The 14,049-nt window shown below is 42.5% G+C and overlaps 1 long non-coding RNA gene across 1 annotated transcript; it reads left to right on the top strand.

The window, feature by feature from the left end:
* The first annotated feature begins 593 nt into the window (after positions 1 to 593).
* On the top strand, positions 594 to 13,152 carry LOC138851724 (uncharacterized). Its single transcript, XR_011391374.1, has 2 exons — positions 594 to 1,526; positions 12,927 to 13,152. It is a non-coding gene; the product is annotated as an uncharacterized lncRNA (long non-coding RNA).
* Positions 13,153 to 14,049: the final 897 nt, after the last annotated feature.

A 14,049-nucleotide genomic window follows, 5' to 3' on the forward strand; every position in this document is an offset into this window, starting at 1 on the left:
TAGAGGTCCCACTGTTCGTGTAAAGATACACAACATATCCCTCCAAACTGCTAATATCCCGAAACCCCTCCTTTAGAGCGCAGGCATTGTACTTCCCATTTCCAGGGCTCAAGCCTGGCTATATAAAAATAACCAGTTTCCCAGAATCCCTTCACTAAATATTACCCTGCTCACACTCCAACAGATAATCAGGTCCCAAATACCATTCATCTCCATTCACTCCTATCGAACATGCCCACACACGCCTGCTGGAAGTCCAAGCCCCTTTCCCACAAAACCTCCCTTGCCTCTTCCAACCTTTTTGAGGATGACCCCTACCCTGCCTTTCTTCCCCTACAGATTTAAATGCTCTCCATGTCATTCTACTTTGATCCATTCTCTCTAAATGACCAAACCACCTCAGCAACCCTTTTTCAGCCCTCTGACTAATACTTTTATTAACTCCACACCTTCTCCTAATTTCCACACTCCGAATTTTCTGCACAATGTTTACACCACACATTGCCCTTAGACAGGACATCTCCCCTGCTTTCAATCACCTCCTCGCTGCTGCATTCACAACCCAAGCTTCACACCCATATAAGAGTGTTGGTACTACTATACTTTCATACATTCCCTTCTTTGCCTCCATAGATAACGTTTTTTGTCTCCACATATACCTCAATGCACCACTCACCTTTTTTCCCTCATCAATTCTATGATTAACCTCATCCTTCATAAATCCATCCGCCGACACGTCAACTCCCAAGTATCTGAAAACATTCACTTCTTCCATACTCCTCTTTCCCAATTTGATATCCAATTTTTCTTTATCTAAATCATTTGATACCCTCATCACCTTACTCTTTTCTATGTTCACTTTCAACTTTCTACCTTTACACTCAACTTCACGTGTCCAGGCCCCTCTTGCTTTCTATTTTGAATTTTTATTCAAACAAGAAATAGAAGATTATCTGTTATGTAGACTGCTGCATTATTGTTATAATTGTATAAATAATGTCAACCCATTCATGACTGTGTATTAGAATGGTTAGTTGGACACTTATTGGATGGTGACGTCATTTGTTTACTCTTGAAAATCGACAAAAATTGAACATTTTTGCTACTTTGAGCTCAATTTCAAGGTCCTTTTCATTGTGAAATCAATGAAAATCATCCCTATTTCCGTAGTATATCTTTCATTCTATCAAATAAGACCAAGAAAACGATTTCGACGAAAACTGAAGGAATATTGCCCATAAGAAATAATGTGAATCCAGTTAATCTGTTTCAGACACCCAAAAGTATTAACAAAATATACATTTTATAGAGAGTATCTATAGTTTTACATACAGAAAACAATGAGAAATAAATATAAAGGACTATTGAATTAGATAAATGAACATTTAACATCACTTTAATTTTTATAGACGACTCTTGTTGGCGTATAGAAGACGGTGAGGAGAGGAGAGGGCAGATAAGTTATCTCTACCACCATCACTACCACCCTCCAGCCAGACTGACTCAGAATGCTCGAGATGCTTTGTGTGAGTGTGGCGGACATGTTCGGTACGGCATACGACTGTCAACTCAATGAAAACCGAGTTGATAAATGAAAACTAGGACAAAATTTTGACAAAAAATGTCATATAAAACCAAGTTCGATGAAAACCAGGGCAGACAAAAACCGAGGTTCCGCTGTATGTATTCTTTATGATAGTCAATATATATATAGAATATGAGCAGCTCTCAGCTATCTTGTATGACTTAGTATGAAGTAACAACAACAGTCTTACAAGACACCCAGAACTCACCACGTGGAGGTGGCTGCATAACCGAGTTCCTTTTTTTTTTTTTTTTTTTTTTTTTTTTTTTTTTTTTTTTTTTTTTTTTTTTTTTTTTTTTTTTTTTTTTTTTTTTTTTTTTTCTTTACCCCTTTCCCCTTTTTTCACAGTTTGAGTCCCCTCTTGAACCTTGTAGCTCAATGTTTTTTCTTGTTTTTCAGGTTGGCATTTTTTGTTTTTTTGTTTTTCTCATTATTTACAGTGGAATTATCTTTATTTTGATTCTTTTTGGTCTTATTTTTCTTGGTTTTTTTAGGTTGTTCAACAAGAACATCCTTGGTAGTCAAGTTAGTGGGGACTTGGTTTGGCTTGTAATCTGGCTTAAATTCAAGCCATTTAGGGTCAGGGATCTCCTGGTAGATGATCTGTCTTTCTGGTTCTTGTTTAGTGGTGGATTGAGAAAGATTATTTATCTTTGGAAATCTGAGCCTCTGTGGTGGACGCCGAAGTCGTGGGAATCTCCCGGCGGCCACAACACATCCGCTCTCCTCCTCTCTCAAACCGTTCTCTTCAAATTTCATTTTTGCTTTATACTATAGTGATTTTGTTAAAGTTCACTACATAAGACAACCAGTGAACATATCATAAATTGTATTTCTTCACTGACCTCATCACTATATCAACAAAATAAAAAAATAGTTACCCTCGAATTATGAGCAGTAAGGGTAGTATTTATAGTTCTGGTGGTAGTCATAGGTTTGCTGGGTTTTTTTCTTTTTTTGCCTTTTTTCCCTTTTTTCACATTCTTTGAGTCCACCATTCCTTGAGACTACAATTCCTTGAGACCACTGTTCCTTGAGACCATCGTTCCTTGAGACTACTATTCCTTGAGTACACTGTTCCCTAAGACAACCATTCCACTAAAACCCAGGATGCAACCCACACCAGTCTACTAACACCCAGTATGCCACCCAGACCAGTACACTAACACACAGGATGTGACCCACACCATTCTACTAACACCAACACCAAAGATGCCACCTACACCAGTCTACTAACACCTAGGATATTACCTACAGCAGTCCACTCACACACAGAATGTGACCTACACCAGTCTGCTAACACCCAGGATGCCACCCACACCAGCCCACTAATTCTGAGGATGCCACCTACATCACCCCACTAACACCTAGTATGCCACCCACACTAGTCCATTAAAAACCAGGATGTGAGCCACACCAGTCCACTTACATCCAGGATACCACCCACACTAGTACATTAACCCTCAGGATACCACACATACCAGTTCACTAACACCCAGGATGCCTCCCACACCAGACCACTACCACTAAGGATTCCACCCACACCAGTCCACTAACTCCCATATTGTGACCCTTCACTAGCACACAAACAACCATGATATGACCCTTCACCAGCGCACAAACAACCAGGATGTGACCCATGCCTGTCCACTAACCCCCAGTATGACACCCACACCAGCCCACTATCATCCAGGATATAACCCATACCAGTACACTAATACCCAGTATGCCACCCGCACTAGTCTTCTAACACCTAGGATGTGAGTCACACAAGTCCAATAACACCCAGGATGCCACCCACACCATTCTACTTATTCCCAGCATGCCACCTTCACCAGTCCACTAATACCTAGGATACCACTCATACCATTCCACTAACACCCAGGATGCCAGCCACTCAAATCCACTAAGACCCAGAATGCCACCCACACCAGTACCCTAACTCCCTGGATGGGACCCACACCATTCTACTAACATGCAGGATGTGACCCACCCCACTCAACTAACAAGCAGAATGTGACCCTCTCCTTTCTAATAGCACCCAGGAAGTGACCCACACCAGTCCACTGACACCCAGGATGTGACCCACACCAGTCAACTAACACCTAGGATATGACCCACACCTTTCCACTAACACCCAGGAAGTGACCCACACCATTCCACTAACATGCAGGTTTGTGACCCATACCAGTCCACGAACCTACACTAATCGGCTAACACCCAGGCTTTAACCCACACCAGTCCACTAACACCCAGGATGTGACCCTCACTTCTCCACTAATTCCCACGATGCGACCTACACCAATCCACTAACACCCAGGATGACACCCACACCAGTCTAATAACATTCAAGATAATACCCACACAAGTCCCCTAACACCCATGATGCCATGCACACTAGTTCACTAACACCCAGGATAGCACTCACACCAGTCAGCTAACACCCAGAATGTGACTCACACCAATCCATTAACATACACAATATAACCCACACCATTGCACTAACACCCAGGATGCCTCCCACACAAGCCCACTAACACCCAGGATGCCACCCACACCAGTCTGCTAACACCTAGAATGTGACCCACACCAGTCCACTAACACACAGGATGCCACCCACTGTAGTCCACTAACACCCAGGGTGCTACCCACTCCAGTCCATTAACAACCAGGAAGTGACCTACACCAGTCCACTAACACCCAAGATGACACCTTCACCAGTCCACTAACACCCAGGAATCGACCCACACCTGTCCATTAATTCCCTGGATGCCACCTACACCAATCCACTGCCACCCACACCTGTCCACTAACACCCAGGATGCCACCCACACCACTCCACTAACACCCAGGATGCCACCCACACCACTCCACTAACACCCAGGATGCCACCCACACCATTCCACTAACACCTAGGATGTGACCCACACCAGTCCACTAACTCACAGGATACCACGCACACAAGTCCACCTACACCCAGGATGCCATCTACACTAGTCCACTAACACCCAAGATGCCACCCACACTAGTCCACTAACACCCAGGATGCCACCCACACCAGTCCACTAACACCCAGGATGCCACCCACACCAGTCTACTAACACCCAGGATGCCACCTACACCAGTGCACTATCACCCAGGATGCCATCCACATCAGTCCACTAACACCCAGCCTGGGACCCACACGAGTCCACTGACACCCAGGATGTGACCCACACCAGTCCACTAACACCTAGGATGTGTTCCACACCAGTCCACTAGCACCCAGGAAGTGACTTACACCAGCCCACTAACACCTATGATGTGACACACACCAGTCTACTAATACCCAGGAAGTGACCCACACCATTCCACTAACATGCAGGATGTGACCCACACCAGTCCACTAACACCCAGGATCTAATGCACATCAGTCCAATAATACCCAGGATGCCACCCACACCATTTCATGCCCAGGATGACACCCACACCAGTCCACTAACACCCAGGATGCCACACACACCAATCCACTAACACCCAAGATGCCACCGACACCAATCAGCTAACACCCAGGATGTAACCCACACCAGTCCACTAACACACAGGGTGTGACCCCACACCATTCCACTAATATCCAGGATGCCACCCACACCAGACCATTAACACCCAAGATGCCACCTTCACCTGTCTACTAACATCTAGGATGTTACCCACACCAGTATGCTAACTCCCAGGACATGACCCACTCCTGTCCACTAATTCCCAGGATGCCACCTACACCAGTCCTCTAACACCTAGAATGTCACCCATGTAAGTCCACTAACACCTAGAATACCACCCACACCAGTCCACTAACACCCAGGATGCCTCCTACACCAGTCCACTAATATGCAGTATGCTACTCACACCAATCCACTAATTCCAAGGATGCCACCAACACAAGTCTTCTAACACCCAGGATATAACGCACGCCAATCCAGTAACACCCAGGGTGCCACCTTCACCAGTCCACTAATGCTTTGGTTGCCACCCACTCTAGTCAACTAACACCCTGGATGCCACCCATACCATTCCACTAACTCCTAGGATGTGTCCCACACCACTTGAGGAACACCCAGGGTTCCACACACACCAGTCCAGTAACACCCAGGATTCCACCCTGTGAAGGCTTACTCAGCCCTGTAACAACTTCAGACAGTATTACCAAGGCTGGCTCCTCCTCAGGAAAATTAATGTATAGTTAATGTTGCAGTTTAAAAACTGTAGTGTAAAGCACCCTTCTGGCAAGACAGTGATGGAGTGAATGATGGTGAAAGTTTTTCTTTTTCGGGCCACCCTGCCTTGGTGGGAATCGGCCGGTGTGATAATATAATATATATATATATATATATATATATATATATATATATATATATATATATATATATATATATATATATATTATATATATATATATTGGAGTTGTTTATGAGTGATGTGCCAGCAGCAGGGAGATTGAGGTCTTTTATTGTTTCAAAGGGGAATCCCCTTCCATAAAGACTTGAGGTACTAAGTCCTTTGGTGGGGTTACATCCCTTCTTGATTTTTAATGCCACTAGGACCAGTTTGAGAGTCACTGGACCCCTGTCGCACCAAAAATCTGTCCAGAGAGCTCTGTTTCTCACATGCCCATAGGATTTCCCTAAGATGGGACACAAGAGTGTCATTGTACATGTTGCCAATATGGCTTGCAACAGCTGTGACAGGATAAAATTCATCCATAAATGCTTGCACCTTTGTAAACATTGTACATATTCCCCTAATCCTTGAAGTCATCTTTCTCCATCTCTCTTCCTCCTGCTCTGAAGAACATTCCTGAGATATGATCTGTTGCTGGTGCACCTGAAGCTCTTGCAGGTCTGCAGTGGTTAGTTCTTCCTCGTCATTCTGCAGCAACTCTTCCACATCCTTGTCACAAACCTCCAACCCTAAGGATTTCCCCAATGACACAATAGCTTCCACTACTGGCATAGGCTCCTGAGGGTTAGCCCTATATCCTTTAAAATCCTTTTCTTGTACACATTGTGGCCACAGTTTCACCCAAGCAGAGTTCAAAGTCCTGGTAGTCACTCCCTCCCAAGCCTTACCTATAAAGTTTATGTAACTAAGGATATTGAAGTGATCTTTCCAAAACTCTCTTAGGGTCAATTCATTGTCTGAGGTCACTTCAAAGCACTTTTGAAACACTGCTTTGGTGTAGAGTTTTTTGAATTTTGAAATGACCTGCTGGTCTATGGGCTGGAGGAGAGGAGTTGTATTAGGAGGCAAAAACTTAACTTTTATGAAGCTAAACTTCCCTGCAATTTGCTCTTGCAAGTCGTGAGGATGAGCAGCAGCATTGTCCAGTACCAGGAGGCGCTTGAGTGACAATTTCTTTTCCTGGAGGTATTTTGTCACAGTGGGACCAAACACACCATAAAACCTATCCATGAAAAGTTACCTAGTGACCCATGCCTTACTGTTTGATTTCCACAGCATACAGAAATTATCCTTGATAATATTGCTTTTCCTGAACACTCTGGGAGTTTCAGAGTGATACACCAATAAATACTTCACACATCACATCAACATCATCACATCAACAGAGCAAGCCTGTCTTTCATAGGCTTATGTCCTGGGAGTGCCTTTTCCTCCTGAGTAATGTAGGTCCTGTTTGGCATTTTCTTCCAAAACACGCCTGTTTCATCACAATTAAACACTTGTTCAGGTTTTAAGTCTTCAGTGTCTATGTGTTCCTAAAGTCCTTCTCATATTTTTCAGCCGCTTTTTTGTCTGAACTGGCAACCTCACCATGCCTTTCCACACTGTGTATGCCACTACGATTCTTAAATCTCTCAAACCAGCCTTTGCTGGCCTTAAATTCATCAATATCATCACTATTTTGAGGCATTTTCTTAATGAGATCATCATGCAACTGCCTTGCTTTTTCACATATAATTGACTATGAAAGACTTGTTTTTCGTTTATCCATACCATTAACAGTCTCTCTACCTCTTCAATTATTTGCAGTCTCTGTTTTGAAAACATACTTGCACCTTTTGCAACAACAGCTTTCTTTATTGCCTTTCTGTTTGCCAAAATAGTACTGATGGTTGAATGGGGTTTTCTGTATAGCCTTTCTAACTCGGACATATGCACTCCATTTACATATTTTTCAATGATCTCTTTTTTCATTCATGGCTTTACAGTCAAGCCACAGAAGTGCTTTCTTGGATATCCTGAGGTACAATACTCGGGTTCATTATCTCTGACAACAATTTATCACCTCTTCCTAATAAGACTAAAGCCATTTTAGAAAGTACATTCCCTGCTACAAAAAAGTTGTTAAGAAGTTTCCTTGGATCCGTAAATTTCTACAGAAGTTTTGTACCAAATTTAGGTAGTTTGACTTCAGTTCTCATTGACTATTTAAAAAAGGGTGTCAAGGAACCTCTTAGTTGTTCTGAAGAAGCCATCCAAAGCTTCAAAGAAATTAAAAGAATATTTTCCAACCCCCCGTCCTAAAATTACCAGATATTAATAAAAAATTTTGTCTCCGAACAGATGCCTCCCATTCTGGACTCAGGGCTGTACTGCTTCAGCATTATGAGGAGACTCCTTTCCCAGTATCTTTCACCAGTAAGAAGCTTCTGCCCAGAGAAGAAAGATACTCCACTGCGGAGAAAGAATGTTACGCATTAGTATGGGGTATAAGTAGATTCAAATACTACCTATACGGAAAACCCTTTGTGCTTGAAACAGATCACAAGCCGCTGATGTACTTGGAAAACTTTAAAGGTTCAAATAGCAGACTCTTGAGATGGGCTTTGGCAATTCAGCCCTATAAGTTTAAAGTTGTATATATAAGAACATAAGAACATAAGAACGAAGGAACACTGCAGAAGGCCTACTGGCCCATGCGAGGCAGGTCCAAGTCTCCTACCGGCTTAAGCCAATGCACCCAACCTAGTCAGGTCAGGTCACATTGACTTAAGGGAGGAACACGGCAACCGACCTGTTAGCACAAGCTATCAGGTCTAACTCACACCCACCCACATCTACTCATGTATTTATCCAACCTATTTTTAAAGCTACACAACGTTCTGGCCTCTATAACGGTACTTGGGAGTTTGTTCCACTCATCCACAACTCTATTACCAAACCAGTACTTTCCTATATCCTTCCTGAATCTGAATTTTTCCAACTTAAAACCATTGCTGCGAGTCCTGTCTAGGCTAGATATTTTCAGCACACTATTTACATCCCCTTTATTTATTCCTGTCTTCCACTTATACACCTCAATCATATCCCCCCTAATTCTACGTCTTTCTAGAGAGTGCAGTTTCAGGGCCCTTAGTCTATCCTCATAGGGAAGGTTTCTGATACATGGGATCATCTTTGTCATCCTCCTTTGTACATTTTCCAGAGAATTTATATCCATTCTGTAATACGGTGACCAAAACTGTGCAGCATAATCTAAATGAGGCCTAACCAAGGATGTATAGAGTTGAAGAACAACCTGAGGACTCCTATTATTTATGCTTCTTGATATGAAGCCAAGGATTCTATTAGCTTTATTGCGAACACTTATGCACTGTTGTCTTGGTTTCAGATTACTGCTAACCAGAACTCCTAAATCTTTTTCGCAATCCGTAATATTAAGATCTACATTATTTAGTTTATATGTGGCATGGTTATTGTCCTGTCCAACATTTAGAACTTTGCATTTGTCTATATTAAACTGCATCTGCCACTTCTCCGACCACTGCATCAGTCTATTCAAATCTTCCTGGAGTGCTCGAATGTCCTCGTCAGAATGAATTCGACGGCCTATTTTGGTGTCATCGGCAAACTTGCCGATGTCGCTCTTTATGCCCTCATCTATGTCGTTTATGTAGATTGTGAACAGCAGGGGGCCCAACACTGACCCCTGTGGAACACCGCTCGTGACGCTTCCCCACTCTGATTTCTCCCCATTTATGCAAACTCTCTGCTGCCTATTTGTCAACCATGCCTCTATCCAGGAAAAAATTTCTCCTCCTATTCCATGTGCTTTAATTTTCCTCAATAGTCTCTGATGTGGGACCCTGTCAAAAGCCTTACTGAAGTCCATATACACAATATCATATTCATTACCATGATCTACCTCCTCAAATACCTTAGTGAAAAAAGTTAATAAATTCGTAAGGCAGGAACGCCCCTTTGTAAAACCATGCTGAGATTCGTTGATTAATTTATGCTTTTCAAGGTGGCTACGAACTGCCTCGGCAATTATTGATTCCATAAATTTTCCCACTATGGAGGTTAGGCTTATTGGTCTATAGTTCGAAGCTAAGGACCTGTCACCTGTTTTGGAAATAGGTATCACATTTGCCATTTTCCACTTATCTGGCACCATGCCAGTTTGTAGTGATATGTTGAAAAGATTAGCCAAAGGTGTGCTAAGCTCCTCTTTACATTCCTTTAGAACCCTTGCATACAGTTCATCAGGGCCTGGGGATTTGTTAGGTTTTAATTTATCTATTTGCCTAAGGACCATGTCACTTGTGACCCTAATAGTGCACAGTTTATTATCGTCCTGTTCTACATAATTTATCATTACTGGAATATCACTGGTATCCTCCTGTGTAAAAACTGAGAGGAAGTATGTGTTAAAAATTCTACACATTTCCTTATCACTGTCAGTGAGCTGACCCGAGGAACTTTTGAGTGGGCCTATCTTGTCCCTGATCTTACTTCTGTATACCTGAAAGAATCCTTTTGGGTTAGTCTTCGATTCTCTTGCAACTTTAACCTCATAATCTCTTTTTGCTTTTCTAATTCCCTTTTTTATTTCTCTCTTTAACTGAATATATCGATTTCTTAATTGCCCCTCTCCTCTTTTGATTTGCCTATATATGCCTCTCTTTTGACCAATCAGATATTTTAATCTATTGTTCATCCATTTAGGATCATTTTTGTTTGATCTGATTTCCCTATTTGGAACATAATTTGACTGAGCAGCTAGAACTATGCCCTGGAAAGCATCATATCGGCAACCATCACCACCTACCTGACCCTTAGTCAGGTCATTCCAGTTCAGCCCACCTAAGTAATTTTTCAGTCCTATGAAATCAGCCAAGCGAAAGTCAGGGACGGAGACTTGATTGCCATTATTAGGGGAATTCCATAATATGTTAAAACTGAGTGATTTGTGATCACTCTCCCCAAGCTCATCATTAACCTCAAGATTATTAATTAGTGTTTCCCTACTGGCAAGAACCAAGTCAAGGAGGTTATTTCCCCTAGTTGGCTCTGTCACAAACTGTTTTAAAAAACAATCCTGGATCGAATCAAGAAAGTCACCCGACTCTAAATTTCCTGTCAAATTGCTCCAGTCAATCTGTCTATAGTTGAAATCTCCCATTAGCACAACATTTTCGTATGTAGATGCCTTACGAATTTCGTCCCATAGAAGTTTACTGCACTCCCTATCAAGATTTGGGGCCCTGTAAATCACACCCAAAATTAGTTTTTCTCGGCCCTCGAGAAGCTGTAACCAAACAGATTCAGTGGCTGACGCTTCTAATTTAATATCTTGTCTAACACAACAATTTAAATTGTCTCTGACATACATCACTACTCCACCACCTTTCCTGTTGACCCTGTCAGTGTGGAATAATTTATAGCCTTGTATGTGACATTCAGAGGGCATCTCTCTATCTTTCAGATTGAGCCAGGTCTCTGTTATAGCAATAATATCTATGTTTCCTGCACTTGCAATTAATCTTAGCTCATCTATCTTATTTCTAACACTCCTGCTATTAGTATAGTAAACCTTAAGGGAGCTAGTCCCTTGCTGCCCTCTGCTGTCCCCCTTTGTTTGCTGACCTGTTCTATTGTCTTTATTTATAACTTCATGCTGAATGCCTTTTATACATTTACTGTTTCCAACCCTAGTGTTGCAACCTGCTTGTTTCCCACACACACCCATACCTCTATCTTCCATCAGTTTAAAATCATAGGCATTTCACCAATGGCCTTCTCAATCGAGTCTGCAAGTGCTACCACCCCTGCCCCAGAGAGATGTACCCCATCCCTTGCATACATATCATGTTTGCCATAAAAGTTGTTCCAGTTGTCAATGAATGGGATTGCAAGTTCCTTGCAGTATCTGTCTAGCCAGCAATTTACACCAATTGCCCTAGACAACCATTCATTTCCTACTCCCCTTCTAGGCAAGATGCTACATATGATTGGGATCCCTCCCTTAGACTTAATGAAATCTATAGCTGACCTGTACTTATCTAGCAGCTCTTCTCTCCTACCCTTCCCAATATCATTTCCACCAGCACTGAGACAGATAATGGGCTTGTTCCCATTACCTGACATGATATTATCCAGCCTGTTGACAATGTCCCCAACACCAGCTCCAGGGAAGCACACTCTATCTCTCATCTTCTTATTCCTATTACAAAAAGCACGGTCAACATATCTTACCTGAGAGTCACCAACCACAAGAATGCGCTTACCTTCATTAGCAGGGGCAGTAGTACCCTTACCTTCACTGGCCACTGAAGTACATTCATCCTGGAGAACAGAGAAGCGATTTCCTACCTTCAGATCTTCACTCTTAACTTTCCTTACTCTGATGCGCCTCCCATTACTGTGAACAACTCGCCACTTGTAGCAGGTGCTGGGCTGCACCTCACTGCTGGTAGCCGTTGCTACCTCCCCACCTACAGCCTCCTCACAGTGAGAGACAGACTGCACCTCACTGCTAGAAGCCTCATTCCCCACATCTCCAACCACCTCACACTCTCTCCCAGGCCCATTGAGGTGGACCTTCAGCCTCCTAATCTCCTCCTGGAGAAGCAAGACCTCCTCCTTCAACTCTCCAACCTCAGTTTTTAAAACACTGCAGAAGCAAGCCATGCTTTGTAACCGTCCACGCTAAGTTACTTATTAACTCTGTCCATAAGTTTTGGAAGGGGGTATTGTGAGGGAAAAGTGGGTTGTAAGTGGGGTTAGAGTTGTTCAGGCAACCAGGAACCATTAGCGAGTTACGCCATGAATTCCCCCCCTCTAGCAGGCTGGGGCAAAACTCTAGTTCCTGGTGACTGATTTGTTTCAATTTCTACTCCTGGTAGTATTGACCTTACCTGGTGTGGGCTGAAGTTTGGAGAGTCACTTCACCTCCACTCTTCTCCTGATCAGGTAGGGTGATCTACCAGGAGTATTACTGTTCATTGCTTTTTGTTTGCTGGTTACCAGTAATGATTTTGGTATTTACCACTCTTTTTCGTTCTTAAGTGTTATATTATCATAACCATTTAATAACCAGTTCGTTTTTTCTTATTACCAGCTCTGTTCCTGGCGTGGTCATCCAGGGTAGACGCCAGACAAAGGAGCAAGATATGTACTTGTTAAATGGACAAATTAACATTATCCGACTACTACCGGCCCTTATTTATTCTACTTGTGGTGCTCCAACCAAGTGGTACGGGAGATTCCAGAACACCGGACTGTTACCATCCACCCAGGATTACTTACATCGTCTTAAACATCAGAGATTCATCCAGGGCCTTACCTACTCCTTCCCAACTACAGCACTAGAACCAAAGGCCATTTTTTATTATATTTAAATTTTAAGTAAAATCCTCAAAAAGTCATTATTCTTATTATTCCCAGAGTCGTTTCTTTATTTATTTATTTTTCCATTAGTTTTTTTGCTCAGATGGAAGGCGTTCCACTGACATATACAATAAATCACCAAGAAAATCTCTAAGACTGTAGGCATACTATCAAAGATACGGTACTATGTTCCACAATCAGCTCTCCTGGCACAGTACCACTCACTCATATACCCTTATCTCACATATGGAATTTGTGCATGGGGATCAACAACATTAAATCACCTAAGACTTCTAATAACCCAGAAAAAGGCAGCAGTCAGAATAATAACACATTTCCACTCCCACCAGCATACTCCACCAATTTTCAAAAGTCTAAATCTGCTCACCATTAAGAACATCCACACTTAGTCATGTGCCTACTACATACACAGAACAATACATGCAAATATAAACCCTCCACTCAAACTTCTCACCAACCGTTACAGGACACATGACCACAACACAAGGCACAGATCTCATTTTGATGTACCTCGTATCCATATCATACTGTGTAAAAACTCTATGCACATAAAGAGCCCCAAAACATGGAATTCATTACCAGAAGATACTAAAGTAACCTGGTCTGAAAATCAATTTAAGATTCTTCTCAAAAGCCACTTTACCCTTTCAGGGTCCGGCCTGTAGATCTATGGCTTTATGTTGTTCAGGGTGGTCCAAACCGTAGATCTACGCCATGAGCTCAGCTCACTCTGATAAGCTGTGAGTGGTAAATTTGGGCCTAGATATGAGAGAATACATCTGTGTGGTATGTATGCATCATATAAAACAAATCCTGCAGCACACTGTGTATAA

This window comes from Cherax quadricarinatus, unplaced genomic scaffold (assembly GCF_038502225.1).
Source record: "Cherax quadricarinatus isolate ZL_2023a unplaced genomic scaffold, ASM3850222v1 Contig1827, whole genome shotgun sequence".
Lineage (NCBI taxonomy): Eukaryota > Metazoa > Arthropoda > Malacostraca > Decapoda > Parastacidae > Cherax > Cherax quadricarinatus.